At 37.6% G+C, this 20,788-nt stretch overlaps 1 pseudogene; it reads left to right on the top strand.

The window, feature by feature from the left end:
• The first annotated feature begins 4,575 nt into the window (after positions 1–4,575).
• On the top strand, positions 4,576–8,387 carry LOC121266181 (annotated as a pseudogene).
• The last annotated feature ends 12,401 nt before the right edge of the window (positions 8,388–20,788 follow it).

Here is a 20,788-nt window from a genome sequence, read left to right as displayed (position 1 = left end):
GAAAAAAATAGAAGGCATGGTAAACTGAAGATCACAATTCCTGATAATTCCACTAGAGGAGTGGATGATAGTGCAGCAGCGCTTTCCTCCTATATTGGCACAGTAGTTCGAGCTTATGCTCCATTTTATGTGCGCTCATGGCGAGATGTTCCGATAGAGATTAAGGAGCACATTCGAAGTCGTGTGCTGGTGAGTTTACTTTTCGGTACATTTTTTTCACCTAGATTAATATATTATATTTTTTACCTGATTCCCTTATTAAGATGAATTCGACCTCGACTTTGGTCGTAGCGAGGATTTGAGAACCGTGAATGAGTTGATGGCTACACTATTCCGACGTCACAAAGGACGATGTCATGACCACTTCAAAAAGTTTGAGACGTTGGAAGAGGCTGCGCAGTCTCCTTTTCAGCAGATGAAGTTAGATGATTGGAGAAAGTGTTGTGATCTTTTCGCATCTCTAGATTATCAGGTATTTTACATTTATATCTTTTAATTATTTACATTCATATTCGTTTTATATATTATATGTATACATATTACAATTAACATTTTTAATATATTTTGTAGCACTTGAGTTCTACAAATGCACAGAATAGATCCGTTCTGACTGTCCACCATCGTGCCGGTTCAAGGTCATTCCATCGTCTTGCTGAAAAAATGGTAATTAAAAAATTATAGAATTCATTTATCTTCCTGATATTATTTCTGATAAGTACTAATATTATCTTTTTAAAATTGCTAATATTCTCGCTTTGTTAAAAACGTGATGATCCTGAAAACTTTTCCCTCATTTATGTCTATGCTGCTGCTCACACTAATGAGCATAGTGAGTGGATGGATCCTGTCGCTGCAGATAATTATGTAAGCAGTGTTAATTTTGTTAAATAAATTATTTATATAATAGTTTAATAGTTTATTTCTTATTTCTATTTCTTTTAATACGTTACTAATTATTTACGATCATTACCGTTTAAATTGTAGAGCAAAATGTTGGAGATGCAGTCGGCTTCTGAGGAATCCTCTCCTAGTGACATAGACATATTCACGCAAGTGCTCGGGCCGCAGTCTAGTATGGCAAGAGGTTTGGGACGATCTATCAAGCATAAATGTTCATCCTCCTCAACCTCATCGGCTTCACAAATTAATAATCTTACGGCAGATTTAGAAGCTGCACGGCGTGAGAATGAGTATATGAGGTCGAGACAACAAGAGTTAGAGTCTCTCTTAGAACGACAGTCTCATTTAGAGACGCGTTTGCAGGACCAACAGAGAGACCAAGAGGAAAGAATACGCAATGAAGTGCAAGAGCAAGTGCAACGGGAGATGATGGTGCAAATGGAACGTGTTATGTCGTTGCAACAGAATCCCCGTGGGCGAGGGAAAAAGAAGAAATAAATTTTATCAATATTTCTGACTAGTTTTAATATCTAATTTTGTACTTTTATAAGACATTGTTACTTGTTAATTGGGTATGTAATATGATACAATTGGTATTATGTTTTTAAATTTTATGAAATTAGTATTTCTGATCTGTACGTTCGAATGTAAATAAAAATCGTTCGAACATTGGTTCACACTGTAACAAACTTTCGAACGTAAATACAATTGAATCGTTCGAACGTTAAACTATACGTTCGAACGTACTCACGCTAAAACGAACAAACCGTTCGAACGGTAAAGCGACTAACGTTCGAACAAAGAACTTGCATTCGGACGCTCCTTCGTTTACATTCGAAATAACTTCCGAACATTAAACGCGCTACGTTTGAACATTTACGTTTACGTTCGAACAAATATTCGAACGTTTAATGTAATTAACGTTTGGACGCATTAACATTCGAACGTAAATTTTATACGTTCGAACACGATATCCAACGAACGTCAACTTCTCTCATTCTAACGCCAATCGGTCGGGTATAACGTCCGAACGTTTGATTTTACGTCCGAACGTGATTTTCTATGACAGTTCATAACCGTCACAAAAAAAGAAACGTTCGAACGTTGTACCGAACGGAACACTTCCAACCATCACTAAAAATATTTTTTATGACGGTTGAACAGTGAACCGTCACCAAATGTTTTCTGTGACGCACTTTAGGTGACGGTCATGGTGACGGTTTCAAACCGTCACCAAATATGTTTAGTGACGATTTGTCATTTTTTTGTGATAATTTTCTCTGTCATAAAATACACATTCTGTTATAGTGTACAAATTTTAAATTTTGATATTAAAGAGCACATATAATTAGAAGTAGTAGCTTTTTTAAGGATTAATTGAAAAATAAATACTCAAGTTTTCACTCATTTGCATTGTCTAAGGTTTGTACACTAGTTCCTCTGTTTCGAGAAGAAAAGGACATCTTAATTAACTACGTACCTATATCAATCTTCCATTAGCTTTCTAAAAAGAGCATAGCGACATGACATGCATGCCGATGGGGCGTATCAACCAATCAAAAGGTAACACGTAACATTAGAATTCATGTTATCTATAAACAAATCTCAAAATAACTGTGCTGCTCATCATTCTCACATTATATGTTTTTTAAATTATTTTTTATTTTATTCTTCTTAAATTAATTGAATTTTTTACTCATTATCTATATATCATATATTTAATGAGAGAAAAAATAAAAAAATACGATGTACAGTGTGTGGAGATGATTTTCATCTCAAAATATGTATATAACATTTTTAAATACCTAAAAAAAATTTAAAAAGGGAAAAGTATAAAAAAAATACAAAATAGCAATGAAAAATAACCTAAATACCCAAAAAATTGTTAGAAAAGGAAAAATTGAAATTAACAAAAATATTTAGTAACAGTTAGGTACGTTTGGATTGCAAGATTCTCTTATCTCAAACAACATTCAAACACAAAAAGTATAAACATTTTTCAATTTTCAATTTTCAATTTTTTCATCTAATTATTATTTAATTATTATAAGTTTTCAAACTTGCAAATAAAATATAAAAAATAATTCAATTATTTTCAAATTTTAAAATTGAAATAATATTAAAAAGTAAATTCTTAACAATATTTTAATTATATAATATTTTTATTCAACTTTTTCTCTCTCATTTGCCAAAATTCCATAAAAATATATTAACTTAAATTATTTTACTACTATTCATAAATTATCTTATCTCATGATTTAACTATCCAAACGAGATATTAAACATTTAGAAGATTTTTTTTTTTAATTTTTTAATCTTTTTTAATACAACCTAGAGGGAGTTGCCCCAAGACAGCAATCCTCCTGACCCAGGTACAGCCTAGCTTTTGGTTCTAATACACAACCAAGAAGGAGGGAAGAAGAAGGAGGGCTTTCTTCCCTCCTATCCTTTTAATTTATTTTTAGGTTTTCTATCTTTTAAATCAAGTCTTATTTGTTTTCAATGTACTTCTTTCATTTTCTTGATTTTAGTTAATCTTTTATCAATATATTTGATTTTCTAGGATTATTCTACTTTTTTATGTGTTCTTTTAATTTTTTCTATTTTTCTAATTTTCTTTTTCTTTTCTTTCAAAAGAATACATTTTGGTTATTTTTTTGGCTTTTTTCCATTTTATACTTTTCTCTATTTCATATTTGATAATATTTTATGTGTTTTAAAGAACTTTTGTTAAAGTTTTATTTTTAATTTGCTAATCTGACGTATTATGTGATCTAGCTATGAACTTTTTATTAGTTGATACTTAGCATTCATAGAATGACACATGGCAATGTTTTCCAATGGGAGAATCATGGAAGTAACTACTTGAATCTTTTTTTTTTTAAAAAAAAAAAAAAACCAAAACTAAGAAACCTATTGTGCAAATGTTAAAAGTTGATGTAGAACATTGGAACTTCACTATTTTAACTTAAAAATACAGCTTGTGGGTTTGAGTTAAAATACAGAAGGCTTCCATCACAAAAGGAAGCCTTCTAGAATTTGTTGGCTTCCACTTTTGGTGGTTCTTAGTAATTAAGCTACCATGCATAGAAATAAATTTATATGAAATCCACACAATATTTAATGTAGAGGAGCAGCGCTGATTTTTCGTTATTGAATAACAAATCCATTGCACTCTTTTGGTGGAAAGAAGCGAAACAAAAGACCCATACTAAAATAATTACTTTGAGATCAGCTAATAGAAAACCCAAACAACTGGGAATCAATCACTCTTATCTACAAAGCAACTAACTGAAGCACCACCACAAATGTCAAGCAGCCGCAAATGTTGTCAAGTCTGGCAACTGAGGGCTCAAAATGTGTACATCCACATATTCCAAGATGTATTAATTGTAGCCAATATGGTCTGCTTTTGAAAATTGAAAAGTCTAAAACCATGCAATAAGCCCAACCACTCTTGGATAGAAAGCAACTGAAAGAACCACCATGACTAAGTCTCATGCTGCAAATGCTGTCAAGTTTTGCTAATTTGGTTTTTTCTAGGAGATTAAGTTTGACACTTGAAGGGCTCAAAATGTGTATATCCACATATTTAGTTGTAGTCTGTATGGCGGTATCTTTGAAATTTGGTAAGTCTTCCAGAAGCAAGCACTTACAGAAATATCAATCCAAGAAAAGCTTGAAGATAAGAAGGTAGCAATGGATTTGTAATGCTCCTGGCATAAAAAAATCTGCATTCTTAGAAACGAGAAGCATTTGAAAAGTTATGAAACTTGTTCGTGAAACAAAGTTGTTCGAACTCCTTATATTGTTATCCTGCTTTTGTCTAGAGTCAGGCACTGCCCCAGACACCATCACTACAACCAAGTTCATCAGTGATCCTGAAACCCTAATCTCCAGCAATGGCAACTTCAAATTGGGATTTTTTAGCCCTGCAAATTCTACCTATCGCTATGTTGGGATATGGTATGCTAAATTTCCTGCGTCCAGCATCATATGGGTTGCTAACAGAAACAAGCCCCTCAAGACTTCGTCGGGAATTCTAACTATGTCAGAAGACGGAAATCTAGTAGTATTAGATGAACAAGAGAAGATTATTTGGTCATCGAATATAACAGATTCCGTTTTCAATACAACTGCCCAACTTTTAGATTCTGGTAACCTTGTCTTGCACGAAAAGAAAAACGGTACAATCATATGGGAAAGTTTCCAACATCCTGCGGATGCACTTGTGCCAAAGATGAAAGTTAGTACTAATGTAAGAACAGGCCAGAAAGTGCAGCTAACCTCTTGGACCAACCAGTCTGATCCATCCACAGGAACATTCTCTGCTGGTATTGACGTTTTTAATCTTCCTGAAATATCTACTTGGAATGGCAGTCGTCGATATTGGCGTAGTGGTCCATGGAATAGTCGGGTCTTTATTGGAATACCGTCCATGGATTCTGTATTTCTTGATGGGTTTAGTCTTATAGATGATCAAGAAGGAACATTCTATTTTAGTTTTGCCTTTTCGAATGACTCTATATTATCAAATTTTGTCTTGAATGCGCAAGGAAATATAGTGCAAAACTATTCAAATAACGGGGACAATTGGGAGGTCTGGTGGTTAGCTTTGGAGACCGAGTGCGATGTTTATGGAAAGTGCGGGGCATTTGGAATCTGTAACTCAAAGAGTTCACCTATTTGCAATTGCTTAGTAGGGTTTGAGCCGAAGAATATAGAAGAATGGAATAGAGGAAACTGGACTAGTGGATGTGTGAGAAGGACACCCTTGCAGTGTGAGTGAGTAACCACTGATGGTGAAGAACGCAAGAAGGATGGGTTTTTGAAATTGAAGATGATGAAAGTGCCATACTTGATAAATCGTTCATCTACTTTTGAAATTGAAGAAGATGAATGTCGCGACCAATGTTTAGAAAATTGTTCTTGTATAGCATACGCATATGATGCTGGCATTGGTTGTATGTCATGGACTAGAGACTTAATTGACTTACAGAAATTCTCCATTGGCGGAGTAGATCTTTATGTTCGTTTGGCCGATTCAGAACTTGGTGGGCTGTTTTCATTTTCTTTCAGATTTATATTATGACTTAATTCATCGATTATTAATGTCAAATCAAGTTGTCTAGTTATTTTTTTTTTTTGAAATTAGGTGTCTGAGAACAAAGTTTGACTAATTCCGGGACTGCACGAGTCCTCAGTCCCTAAAATTTATTTTCATCAAAGAAGATTCGAACCCTAGACGAGCATACCATAAAAATAAAGATTTTTATCACTTGAGCCAATCAATAGGGGTATTTTCAAAACAAATAAAATTTTTATTTCGACCCAAATCCACGTCATCCATTTAATCCTTGTAAATCTATTTTTTAGAAAAACGAAATGGTAGTTATTCTTCGTCCTGTTTTCGATGAATTAGTTTGATATTTTTTTTTTCCTGATTTACAGATACAAAAGGGGTTGATGTGAAGGTAGTCATAACAATTACAACGACCATTGGAACGTTATTCGTTGCTATCTGCACTTTCTCATTATGGCTGTGTATGGCTAAACGGAAAGGTAAAATTCATGCTCCAATTAGCTAGTGGACTAAGAAATGTTAGCATATATTTAACTATAGATTAGCATAGATTTACATATAAATACTAAGTAATACATTCCAAATTACTAGCAAGGAAAAGGAAAACGAAGGAAGCACTAGCATATGCAAAATTTCCTGGTGAAAGCAAGCCTGAGCAGGATAGCATGACGAACCAAGTTAAACTCTTGGAGCTACCGATATTCAGTTTGGAGGAGCTAGCAAGTGCAACAAACAACCTTCATCAATCTAACAAGCTTGGGCAGGGTGGATTTGGTCCAGTATACAGGGTAAGGTTTCTCTTGCAGAGGTTCATGATCGCCTAATAATTTTGATATATATATATATATATATATATATATATTGTAATGGGTTGTTGCTTGTTCAAAGGGAAAATTGTTACAAGGACAAGAAATTGCAGTAAAAAGGCTTTCAAGGGCCTCTGGACAAGGGCTAGAAGAATTTATGAATGAGGTGGTTGTCATTTCTAAACTTCAACACCGGAATTTCGTTAGACTCCTTGGCGGGTGCGTTGAAGGAGAAGAAAAGTTGTTGATCTATGAATATATGCCAAACAAAAGTTTGGATGTAATTCTTTTTGGTTAGTTCATTATGATGCCTTTGTGTTAATAACTTTGCATATGATTTCCTCAAAGTTATTGATATTCTTAATTTGTTGTGGCATTTTAGCTTCTTAATGAAGAATTTTTTTATCATGACTTCCTCAAAGTTACTTTATTTTCACATATATAGTATCATAAATCTAATCTGCATTCTTGATCTTCTTTGTTTTGGTTAACTTCATTAGATCCAAGCAAACAAGAACTACTACTAGATTGGAGACAACGCTTCCAAATTATCGAAGGTATTGGTCGAGGTCTACTCTACTCTACCTCCATAGGGATTCAAGATTAAGGATAATTCATAGGGATCTAAAGGCAAGTAACATATTGTTGGATGAAGATCTAAATCCAAAGATATCAGATTTTGGTATGGCTCGAATATTTGGAGGCAATGAAGACCAAGCCAATACTAATAGGGTTGTCGCAATATAGTATGTACCTTTTTGTCTTGATTCAATTAGATACTAAAGCTATTCTTTTTTTCTTTTGGTATAACAAGATTTGGATATTGTGTTTAATTGTTGAAATATAGTGGCTATATGTCTCCTAAATATGCAATGGAAGGAAGATTTTCAGAAAAATTAGATATCTTCAGCTTTGGAGTGCTATTACTAGAGATAGTGAGCGGAAGGAGAAACACTAGTTTTTATCATGATGAGCAGGCCATGAGCCTCTTAGAATTTGTAAGTCTCCATTATCTCATGGCCCTTTTTTTCAATAACTCCTTTAGTATTTGATTAATCATACCATTCTTAGATCTACATAGTAGCTAGAAGAAGTGAGTATTTGAGCCCAAAATATTTAAATTAATTAGTATTGAAAAAACGATATATCACAACCTCATGAGTTGAAGACTCCGAAGGTATTTTTTGTTTACAAATTTCAATCATGTTTTCATGTTATTAGGTATGGAAAATGTGGAACGCCAACAAAATTGCAGCCTTGGTGGACCCCAAGATATCTGAGCCATGCTTTGAAGTGGAGATCTTGAGATGCATACATGTTGGACTATTGTGTGTTCAAGATTTTGCTAAAGATAGGCCAACTGTATCTATTGCAATTTCCATGCTTAAAAGTGAGATTGTTAGTCTGCCTCGTCCAAAGCAACCTGCATTCACTGCAACGCAGATTGCCACAGATACAACCACTTCTCAATGCAACAAAAGTGGCTGCTCTATTAACAATGTGACTGTTACAATGGTTCAAGGTCGGTAGGTAACAATGTGACTGTTACAATGGTTCGAGTGGATATTCATTTTTTCTGCTGCCAGCTGCTTTCTTAATTAATAGCATCTCTTACAAAGTACCTAAATGGGCATGTTCTATTATTATAGCTTCTCTATCTTAAGTTTTTCATAGCTTATAATATATAGACCATTCTCTTTCTTGCTTTAATTTTTTAATTTTTTTATATTTTTTGTTTCTTCAATTTATTAAGTGTTTACTTCCTGTGTAGATTGGACATGATTTTTTAAATAATGAGATTTGATCATTGAAAAATATGTTCATTTATAAACTGTTGGAAAAAATGCATGTTGAAAGTTAGTGGTTGAAAAGTATGATTGTTGAATTATAGGTTTGGCGCATCAAATCGCGTACCGATGCTGAATATTTGAAGTTTAGGAAAAAAATCATTCATCCAACAAATAAAAAAAGTCCAATTGCTCGATAGGACCATAACCCAGCTAGCTAAACAATCTTCTATTCACAGTGCGAGTATTGGAGTAGAAAAGGACAATTCCTCTTTTATTGTTGTCTTTAAACTTGCAGCTCAACCGACAAAAATGAAAAGGAACATAGAAAGTGTTAGACCAAATCCTACTGGACATCTCGAAAATACAGCACATCTTCATGAGCCTCTCAAAACAGCAACTATAACTGGAAATCCCGAAATTACAGAGCACATTAATGAGCATTCCAAAAATGAAATGTCAACTGGATCAACGTGATATGATTCCTGATTTTACTCCTCTAATTCCTTGATCCTCTCTTGTAAACGTTACCATAGTTTCCTCCTGTAAATCTACTAGTTTCCTTTCTTTGTTTTGTAAAACTGTAACCTTCATATTGACTCTTGTATTATTTAAACTGAATGAAGTGAATGAGAAAGGTAAGTTGGCATTCTCTGTTTGTATGTACATTGATTTGCAGTTTCTTACATGGTATCGAGCCTCTAAGGCTAACGCCCAAACAACAAAGATCCTACACAAATAGCTTCTGTACACACCTAAAACTAGAATGGCCTCTTCCCAAAATACTCTCCAGTTTTCAAAGTTGGATGGCCCCAATTACCTCACTTGGCGGATCCAATTTCTTGTATTCCTGAAGAGTCATGACATGGTTGGTCTTGTTGATGGAACCGACCTTGCTCCAACCAAGACTCTCCCAGATAACACTCCAAATCCAGAGTACATATGCTGGTCCAAACAAGATAACAGCGTCCTCAGTTGGCTATATGCCTCTATTGTGGAAAAATTAGTTTCCACCGTTCTTAATTTGGGGACCTTGAAACAGGTCTAGGATTCTCTTCAAGCTTGATTTTCTTCAACCTCGCACTCTCGAATTGCCTTCCTCAAACGGCAACTTCAAACAATCTCACAAGGCAATAAATCTTGCCTCTCTTACATCGAAGAAGCAAAACTCCTCTTAGATCAACTCGCAGCTGCCGGCAAACTAGTCGGAGAACAAGATTTGATAACGTACCTCTTGAGTGGACTCAAACCACATTTCATGCCTTTCGTAACTTCCTACACTTTTGCAACAAGGGATCATGATCTTTCCATTGATGACTTTCAGACCGAGCTCCTCAACTTTGAGACACTAATGTAGGCGCCCCATTCATCTGTTTCTACTGAAACTCACTTGGCTTTTGCAGCTACTCATCTGAAAGTTGGAGCCCTAAAGAAACCTGCAGGACCCAGATTATTACCCCAGGCCCGTCCCTCAAGTCGACCACGACATCATGCGAGCTCTTCCAATCACAGGCCCATTGCTACACAAATAAATGATAACAGGCTCGTTTGTCAAATCTGTGAAAAAAAGGGCCGCAAAGCTGTTGATTGTTATCACAGATTTGACTTCACCTATCAAGGTTGACTACCACCAACAGATCTAGCTACAATGGCTGCTGAAGGCAACAACTCTTATGCTCAACAGGTGTGGTATGCCGATAGTGGGGCCAATGCCCACATTACCAGTAACACATCAAATCTCACCACTTCGCAACCCTATGAAGGAGGAGACACTATCACGATTGGAAATGGTTCAGGTTTGGTGATTAAAAATATGGGTACCTCATCTCTCAAAACCACAAATTCAAATTTCAATCTCTCAAATGTCCTTCACTGTCCAAATGCGTCTTCCAACTTAATTTTCATCAATCGTTTTTGTTTAGATAATGATTGTTATTTTATTCTCACTGGAAGTGATTTTTTTGTGAAGGAGAACAACACGGGACGACTTCTACTCCAAGGGCAAGTTGAGAATGGACTCTATCCCATAGCAGACAATAAATCTCCTTCAAATAAAATTTCATGTTTTGTGGCTAATCTCGGCGTGTCCACCACTCTCAACATGTGGTATGATCGATTAGGCCACCTATCTCCAGTTGTTTTAAATCATTTGTCTTGTTCAAAATATTTAGATGTCTCAAATTCTAATAAAATTGAGTTTTTTTCATCATGTCCTTTAGGGAAATCCAAACAATTACCTTTTAGTGACTCCACTCGTCAATCATCTCGGCCTTTATCTCTTATTCATTCATATGTATGGACATCTCCTATGTATTCGGTGGGAGGAGCGAAATATTATGTTCTTTTTATTGATGATTTTTTCCGCTTTACTTGGTTGTATCCCATTAAATCTAAACATGAGGTGTTTGCAATTTTTAACAAATTTAAAGCACTTGTGAAAAATGTTTTCTCTTGAAAAATTCAACAACTCCAAACTGATAATGGTGGCGAATTTCTTTCCACCTCTTTTAAAATTTTTTTACAAGAAAATGGCATTTTCCATCGCTTAACATGTCCTCACACATCTCAACAAAACGGGATCGCTGAGCGAAAACATCGCCATATTGTTGAGACCGGGTTGACTCTTCTAGCTCGGTCTCACCTACCAAATACATATTGGGCAGATGCTTTTCTTATATCTATTTATCTCATAAACCGATTACCAACAATAGTGTTAAACAACTTGACTCCATTCTTCATGCTTCATAAAAAAATTCCAAAATACTCTCATTTAAAAATATTTGGATCTGCATGCTTTCCCTTACTCAGACCATATGAAACACACAAACTCTCTTTTCGAAGTAAAGAGTGCATTTTCATTGGCTATGCCAGCCAACAAAGAGGGTACATGTGTCTTGATTATTTGTCTAGACGTGTTTACATATCCCGAAATGTGGTTTTTCACGAAGAAAAATTTCCAGCCAAACAATGAGTCCTTTCCTCAAGTGCCTTGCCGAGTGAAGTCCCCTCAGGTATGTTTATTCCAGAAACTTCATTTACATACCCATTCATTCAATCGTCTAAAACCGACCTATCCCACCCCCAACCTAACATTGAAACAAACCCTCATGTTCAATCTCAGCCCCTTTCTCCAAATCTGCAATCTGAAACCGCAGCCCTAACCTAGACCGAACTCGCCGACACAACACCCTCACAGCCTGCCTCCGTCCAAACCGAAAACAGAGAACCATCTCGAGTGACGACTCCACCATCTCGAGTGACGACTCACTCCATGATTGGACACTCCAAACCCAAACAATTTCCAGACTTCACCGTTTACTCTACCCGCTACCCACTAACGATACTCTCAACGGTTGTCATCGAGCATGAACCTTCCACGTACGCACAAGCAGTGACCTCTCCATAGTGGCGTGCTACGATGGGTCGTGAGTTTGATGCTTTAATGGTAAATGGAACTTGGTCACTCTGTTCTTGCCCATCTGGTAAGCATATTATTAGAAATAAATGGGTTTTTAATGTTAAACACCACTTTGATTGCAGCATTGAGCGCTATAAAGCGCGTCTCGTTGCAAAAGGATTTGATCAACAATATGGGATTGATTATGGCAAACTTTTTCCCCAGTGGTGAAACACAGCACAGCCCGATTGATTCTTGCCTTAGCAGTGTCTTTTAATTGGAATATTCACCAAATCGATATTTCAAATGCCTTTTTGCATGGGTTGTTAGATGAAGAGGTTTTTATGGAGCAACCTAAAGGTTTCATTGATGAGAATTATCCAGATCACGTTTGCAGGTTACACAAGTCACTATATGGCCAAAAACAAGCACCACGTGCTTGGTTTTGGCATCTCACCCAATCCCTCTTGGAATATGGTTTCATTGAATCTAATGCTGATTATTCACTTTTTATCTATACCAATGATTCTGTGAAATTGTATGTGCTGATTTATGTGGATGATATACTTGTAACTGGTTCAAGCAAGTCTGCCATTGACTCCTTTATTTTGTCTCTCAAAGAGTCATTTCTTGTTAAAGATTTGGGTGAGCTAAGTTTCTTCCTAGGTGTCCAGGCAACCCGTGACAAACATGGCCTACACCTCCGTCAAGCACAATACATCACGGACTTACTTGAAAGTACCAAACTGGGAGGTGATAAACCTCTTAATTGTCCAACAACATCTGGTTCAAAACTCTCATCTGAAGAGGGTCCTCTCTTAATGGATCCGATAGAGCATCGCCGTGTCGTTGGTGCCCTTCAATATTGCACAATATCACGACTTTTTATTGCATATGCTGTAAATCAACTTTGCCAGTTCATGCACAGCCCCCGTGAGCCTCATTGGATCGCTGCAAAACGTGTGCTTCGGTATCTAAAAGGTACAATTGATTATGGTCTTTATTTTTCCTCCGGTGATATTAATCTAAATGCTTATTGTGATTCCGACTGGACAGGTAACCCGGATAACCGACGAAATACAACTGGTTATGGAATATTTCTTGGACCCAATCTCGTTACTTGGACAGCAAAGAAACAACCCATCGTCCCCAAAAGTAGCACTGAAACCGAGTACTGCAGCATAGCCATTGCCACAGCTGACCTATACTGGCTAAGAATGCTGCTAAAAGAACTTGGCATTCAACTTCCATCTACTCCGACAATTTGGTGCGATAATATTGGAGCCATTACTTTGGCATCCAATCCGGTCTTTCATACTAGAACAAAGCACGTCGAAGTAGATTACCCCTTCATCCAAGAAAAAGTCCTCAATAAAGACATCCAAGTCAAGCATATTTCAACCACTGATCACATTGGTGATATATTCACAAAGGGACAAACAGCTCCACGGTTTGCATTTCTAAGGTCCAAATTAATGGTCATCATGATCCCCATCAATTTGAGAGGGGTTGTTAGACCAAATCCTATTGGACATCCCGAAAATACAGCACATCTTCATGAGACTCTCAAAACAGCAACTACAGCTGGAAATCTGGAAATTACAGAGCACATTAATGAGCATTCCAGAAATGAAATGTCAACTGGATCAACGTGATATGATTCCTGATTTTACTCCTCTAATTTCTTGATCCTCTCTTGTAAACGTTACCATAGTTTCCTCTTGTAAATCTGATAGTTTCCTTTCTTTGTTTTGTAAAACTGTAACCTACATATTGACTCTTGTATTATTTAAACTGAATGAAGTGAATGAGAAAGGTAAGTTGGCCTTCTCTGTTTGTATCTACATTGATTTGCAGTTTCTTACATAAAGTAGCAATGTAAAGTCAAGTTGGTTGTGCATCCTCTACTATCCCTTATAGTCTTGGGCTATATATCCTATTATAGATTTCAATAGTCTTTCACCATGGGGTATGTTATATGTATCCCCCAAGCCTACATCAACTATTTGATATATTGCTCTATCAAATATCAGAGCTACTACCAATCTTTTTTTGATAGCTACTACCAATCTCAAGACTCAAAACATGAGTCTTTCAATCATCATAAAAGTTGACTAACACTATATCCATTTTTCCATCATCTTGTTTTAGGGACATGTATAAAGTAATATCGCGTATGAGCTTGATTAATGTACAATTTTATAAGTAATGGAAAAAGAATACAAGTTTGCCAATTTAATAATTATGAATTGACTAAATAAATAAAAATACAGATGCTAAAATGATAATAACAAGTAAATAAGCATACGATAACAAATATCAATTAACAATTAGTCATAAGGAGCAAAATAAAATAATTGTAGTTAAAGAGTTACTTACGATCGATAACTAAATAAGAAACAACAATTAAGGTATCGTTTAGATTCGAAGATGAGTTGAGATAGGTTGTGAATAATAGTGAGATGAGTTGTGAATAGTAGTGAGATTTGTGAGTTAAAGTTGATGAATAATAATGAATTGTAGTGAGATGAGTTGAGATGAGTTGAGATAACTTGCGAATACAAACTGGACTAAGTGGTTAGCCACGTATAGAATAAAAAATTAATAAATAAATATATGATTAAATAAAAATTTTACATAAAAACCTTACACTGCACACTTTTTCTTACACAGGAACCCATAGTCCGCCAAGCCCACCGGATTTATAGCACACGCTGACCCACCCATTCCAAGGGTCCATCGAATTCAATTATGGACCCAACAAAACAATACCCTCATCACACAAGTTTTGTAAGCCGGGCCTATGTCTATGTCTAGGGCTGGAATTACCTCTCTCTCTCTCTAATTACTCAAAGGGCTTTAAGAATAGTATATATTTTATGTTTAAAATCACTAAGAAAACAGTTTCTTAATAATACTTTTGTATGAAAATTGGTAAAATATAACAATTTATATAAATGTAAATATATATGTATATAATTTATAAGGTGTAAATAAGATTGGTTTTCAACATCTGATTTAATTTCATATGAATATATATTATATATCTGGTTATTCACCCATCTATTATCGAGGTGGGTACGCCCTTGAGGTTATCCGACTAAGTGGGTTTTGAATGGGACCAGAAAAAAATTTGGTCTGGATGCACAGTCTTAGAGATATGAATCTACGTAGAAAAGTCTAAGTGGCTACTAACACCAGATGGACGCGATCAACGACAGGATGGTGCTCTAAAATGCAACATGCCAAATTGAATATCGCTTCTAGAAAAGTTTACCATAATAGAACACCTCAATTCTTATAAATAGCCGATTAGGTATGTATTAGAGTATCATTCACTAGTTATTGAAAAATGTTAACTTCTCTGACTTGGCATTGAAGGCCACTGAATTCTCCAATTTTCTCTTTTTGATTGCAGGTCATTTGAGCACATCAGAGACATTGTTAAAAAAGTTTTGTTACTCATCATCTTCACACACCACACACTACACTTATTTTTAGTTTTAATTATTTTTTATTTTATTCTTTTTAAACTAATTGAATTCTTCTACTCTTTATATATACATCACATATTTAGAAAGAGAAAAAATAAAAAATAAAAAATTATATATAATATATGGTAGGAAGATAGTAATTAAAATTTTCTTCTGAAAATCTTACAATGGTTATATTTCGCGCGCATAGTGCTTGTACAAACCAGCAAGTTGTAGTTTGAACATGCACGTCTTTCTCGGAGTTCGGATTGTCCCCCTTTTTTTCTTCTGTGCGTTTTCGTCTTACCTTCTAGTTTTTTAAAACAACTCCTCCCTTGGAAAGGGAGCATCACTACCTGGCATGCTTTTTCGTCTTAACACTCGGCATTAGTATTACACGTTATCTATAAACAAATTTAAAAATTTTTATAAATGGGATTCTTAAACAAAAATTTAAATACATAAAAATATTTTAAAAAACTAGAATAATATAAAAAATAAAATAGAAAATAGCAATAACAGAGAACCTAAAATACCCAAAAAAAAAAATTAGAAAAAGAAAAACATTACAGAGAAATTATTAAGAGTTAATTAAAATATAAAAAACTTAACAAGAAATAGACAATAAATTAAAATGAGAAGGGAAATCCCTTGCTGGAGGAAATCATTTGCAAAGTAATAAACGTTAAACAACAAATTAGAAAGAGAGAGGGGGAGAAAATCATTTGCAAAGTAATAAACACTAAACAACAAATCAGAAAGGAGGGAGAGGGAGAGGGAGAGGGAGTGAGGGAGAGAAACGGGAGAGGAATTTCTTTGACGGTAGAAGCAGAGGATGGCATTACAAAGAGGGAGAGATTGAGAATCGATTGTCGAGAGAGGATGTGGACAAAGAGGAATTTGAAGAAAGAGAGAGGGGGAGGGGAAAGAGAGAGTCAGAGGTCGGGAGGAGGAGAGGGGCTAAGGTTAAATTAACCCTCCAAAATGATGGTGTTGCCTTTTCTTGAAAAAAAAAAAAAATCATTACCAAAATGACGTCATTTTGGTAATAAATTCTTTTTTATTATATATATATATATATATGTGTGTGTGTGTGTGTTTGTGTTTTGGGCTGGACTTAAGGTGTGGGGTGCATAGGGGGGCGAGTCTGGGCCCGGCCAGCCTCATGCCATTTTCTCCCTGCAAGCAGGCCCCCCGCCCCTACATGGGGAGGGTAGGGTTGCCCATGCCACCGATGCGGGTGCGGGGCAGTGCCCTGCTGCCCACCCCTAATCTCTCTCTAAGGGGTAAAGGGCCTTCTTCCCTCCCCATTTCTTTATTTGATAATTATTTCTATCTTTTAAATAAAGCCCTTATTAAATTTTAATATAGTTCTTCATTTTCTTGATTTTAGCTTCCTTTTTATCAATATATTTGATTTTCTAGGGTTATTCTAAGGCGTGCAAATTGACTAAGAAACCTAATGTGCAAATGTTAAAAGCTGATGTAGCATTTTGCAAATGAGTACAAATCCACGTACGAATTTTACAATTCACATTTTTTTTTCAATTGAATTTTGGTGTAGAACATTGGAATGCTATTTTAACTTAAAAATTGTGAGGAGGTGTGCAATGCAATGTTGGATTTCCTTAATGGTAATTCTCTGCTTTCTCTGGTTAATTTCACTTACATAGCTTTAATCCCGAAAACAAAAAACCCTTTGAGTGTTACTGAGTACAGGCCTATTAGCCTTTGTAATGTCATTTACAAAATTGTTTCTAAAGTGCTTGTAAATAGGCTAAAAGTAGTACTGTCAGACATCATATCACCCAATCAAAGTGCCTTCATCTCAGGAAGGATAATCATTGACAATATTATGATTGCATATGAGGTTCTACATATAATGAAGGTGAGAAAAAAAGGCAAGAAGGGAAGCATGGCCATTAAGCTCGACATGTCAAAGGCTTATGACAGAATTGAGTGGGATTATTTGGAAGCTATCATGAAGAAGTTGGGCATTGATGTCGTGTTTCGTACACCCTTGGGCCAGGTTCCAACAACTCAAGTCTTCACAATGGGCGCTGCAGAGAGAAGAAGATATGTGGCTTTGAGAGGGTGGCCTGGGGGCTAGGGAGCCTTCGATACCAAAATCAATAAGTGTTCATTTTGTCAAAACCTTTAAATGTGGTGTGGTTCTGTGATGGTCCCATTAATGTGGCGTGACTCTGCGACAGCGTCATTAATGTAATGTGTCGTCCAAGCGGTAGAGCCATTAAATGCGGCATGGTTCTCCAACCTTTTCCTTTCGGTCTGTCTTCCCTTGGTCCGTTCATGCTTTCCTTGTTAGTAGATCGACGATCCTCCGCATGTCATACTTGCTGTGTGGGTGGGCACTCGATAACTAGACATTATCCAAAGGACCTTAGATCAACGAGCCCCGACGAGTCACATCCTCTGCTGCATCATCCCTCCCGTAGGCTATACACAAGGAATTCTCCTAGTGGGTTAGGTTTGTGACCTTTCATCCTGGGCCGAGCTTGGCTAGGCCTCTTGGGCCTTGGGGGGTAAATTTCCTTATAGTTATCCCGATAATTCTTACTGGATGAGTACGATGGGAATTTTATCATGACTTACCCTATCCTCTTCCCAAGGCCGGGTACCATATTTAGGTTTTTTGCTATCTGAGAAGCTCTTGTGGGCCGGTTACTTCTGACGGAATTTTCTCATGATGGACTCATCTTTTCATCACATCTTTTAAAACTCATTAATGAATAGGCGTCAGGTGGCTCTTCTAGTTGATATCGCTTTGTGAACCGCATTTTCAAAAACCAAAGCGGCATGTACCCTGGTTGTGATGACTTACGGAAGTCTGACTGTCACCTTCTTTTATAAAAAGTGGGAGTGGGCCCTGGATTGCTCTCTTTGCTTTACGATTGTCCTGCCATTTTTGTTCTTTCAATTCTTGTTCTTTCCAACCAATCTCTCTGTTACTTCGCATTTTGGCAGTGATGGCTTCTGAAAAATTTGTTGAACCCATAGTTTCTGCCAACGACAAGCCAGTGTTTTTGGGTAGTGGGTGGCGCTTGTCCACCGATAAGTCCACAATGGCCTCCTTAGCTTTCACCTATCGAGTGCAAGAATCCGTCGCCTTTGAAGTTCCAGGCCTGACGAGGGTGCCGTTGACTCAGAGTGCCATTCTTACATGGTAGCCCTATACCCTTCTATGTTTTCATGCGGCTTGAGGTTGCCATTTCCTCGCCCCATCTGCGACCTTCTGGACCGCCTAGGCTTGGCCCTTTCTCAATTGCATCTGAACTCCTGGCGGTTATTGATCTACTGCAACATCATTTGATGGCAAGCTTTGCTGGAATCCTACCCAGACGATGCGGACCTTATTGGCCGCGAGTTTCTTCTTTCCCATAAAGTGCTTCACCTCAAAGAGAATATGTGCAGCTTCAAGGCGTCCCATGCCTTAGTTACCTTGGAACAACGGTATCGCAAGGTAAAAAATTGGTCCCTAAAGTTTTTCTTTGTCTCAGGCCGTGGTTGAGAGTTTCAGGTGGGTCAGGTGAACCACCGAGAGTATCCCATAGGGACAGACTGGGGAATGGTTTTGGAGGATAAGGTTGTGCGTCTGATAGCCACCCCTTACGAATCAACGCTCCTGGCGATCGTGCCAGAGTGGGTGTAGAAACACCCTAATAGTGTTCGCTCTGAGGCTTCTAGTTCTATGCCTCCCTTGGGGCACCTTTCCTTTAGTGATAGGCCGCTGGTCGTGCAGCCACAAATCACTTCGCTTTGGAGTTGTTCCACGGACCTCCCTACTTTGAATAAAGGGAAGAAACCTCGTTAGGAAGGAGTTCCAGATGAGGGCAAACCTCTTCCTGTGGTTCGGGACCCTTTGATGCAGAAAATGGCTACTTTAGAAGCTAGACATACGATTATGGTGGCGACCCCCGCACTGATCATAACTGGCAAATAGGTAGGCAGATCCCTTGTTGTGCCCCTTCTTGCGATGATTGGCGAGCCGCCCAGAGCTGAGGCTGAGATGGGCAGCCTTCTCGAAATTATTTTTATGTCTTCTCCTCCTGGGGTGGGGCAGCATTCTTCTTCTCAGATTTCTCCCCTTTCCTCATCCTAGTAGGCCACTGGGGGTCACTCTCTAGAGGCGGCTGGGGAAAGGCTTCCTCCAGCCACCCTGCAGATGTGGAAGGCATAAGAGGTCAACCTCCTCCAATTGTTGAGGTTCTTGGGAGCCCAACGTGCTCCATTGCAAATTCTTCAGTTCAGGTTGACGATGGTCCCCTTGCTCAAGTAAAACCTCTCACAGGTGGCGATTCTTCTTCGAATGCTACAATCGGCCCCTTCCCGAGGTGCGTGAGTAAGGAACCGACTGCTCCTTCTAAGGTTCCTGGAGAGTTCTCTGAATTTATTGATCTTGCGGAGGCCCTCCCTTCCTTGTCTTAGTTGTCCATGGAAAGGAGCCGAGAGAAAGCCATTGGCCGGGTGGTCGAATGCCTATTGTCCTTCTTCCGCGAGGTTTGCTTGCTCATTTCCCTTTTTTTTTTTTTTTTTTCTCTTTCATTGTCCTTCCTCCTTCTTTCTGAGTATTGCTTTCATGTCATCAGGGCGCTTCTAAGCTTGCAACCTTCATTGTGGGCGATCAGGAGGCAGCTGCTTAGGATGATTTGGATTGCGCTTGCAGTGACAAGGTAGAGAAGGAACCGCTGAAGTCCGAACTTGAGAAGATGAGGCTTGACTTATTAAGCGAGCGCAAGAGGTTGAAAAAGTTGGAGTACCGTCTTAGGAAGCACAAGCAGAAGTGGGAGGAAGAAAAGACCCAACTGGAACAAGTCAATCAAGGTCTCCAGGCCGACCTCTCTCGAGAGCTGATGGAGAAGAGGCAGTTGCGGGAAGAGATTGACTAGCTGGGGCAACTGCAGACAAGTCTTCAGTTAAGTAGCTAAGGTGGTTCTCGATGCTTCGTGATAAAGTGTGGGGACAAGGGATCAATAAGGGTTGCAAATTGATGCGGTCATTTTTTCTTCAGAGTCCGAAGCTGCGTTCATGGTCTTTCACCAAGTATGTTCAGCGACATGCATCTGGCGATATCCCCACTAGCGAGGCATCCCTTAAATCCAATTGCAACCTAGGGAGAAAGGAGATGTTGATTGCTTTTGTACCCTTACCAGCGTTAGTGGATTCGGCCAGCTTTGTTCCAACAGCCGTCGAGTTGGGCGACCCTGATTTTGCGGCTATTGAGACAGGTGTTCTTGGTGTTGATACGTAGGGGTTTCATGCGCCTGGCTGTATTACCCCCCCCCCCCCCTTTTTTTTTAAACATGTATTCGCGCTGTTTGGTG

This window comes from Juglans microcarpa x Juglans regia, chromosome 5D (assembly GCF_004785595.1).
Source record: "Juglans microcarpa x Juglans regia isolate MS1-56 chromosome 5D, Jm3101_v1.0, whole genome shotgun sequence".
NCBI classification, from domain to species: Eukaryota; Viridiplantae; Streptophyta; class Magnoliopsida; order Fagales; family Juglandaceae; genus Juglans; species Juglans microcarpa x Juglans regia.
Note: the sequence above shows the minus strand (reverse complement) of the source record. Positions and strands in the feature narration are given on the sequence as shown.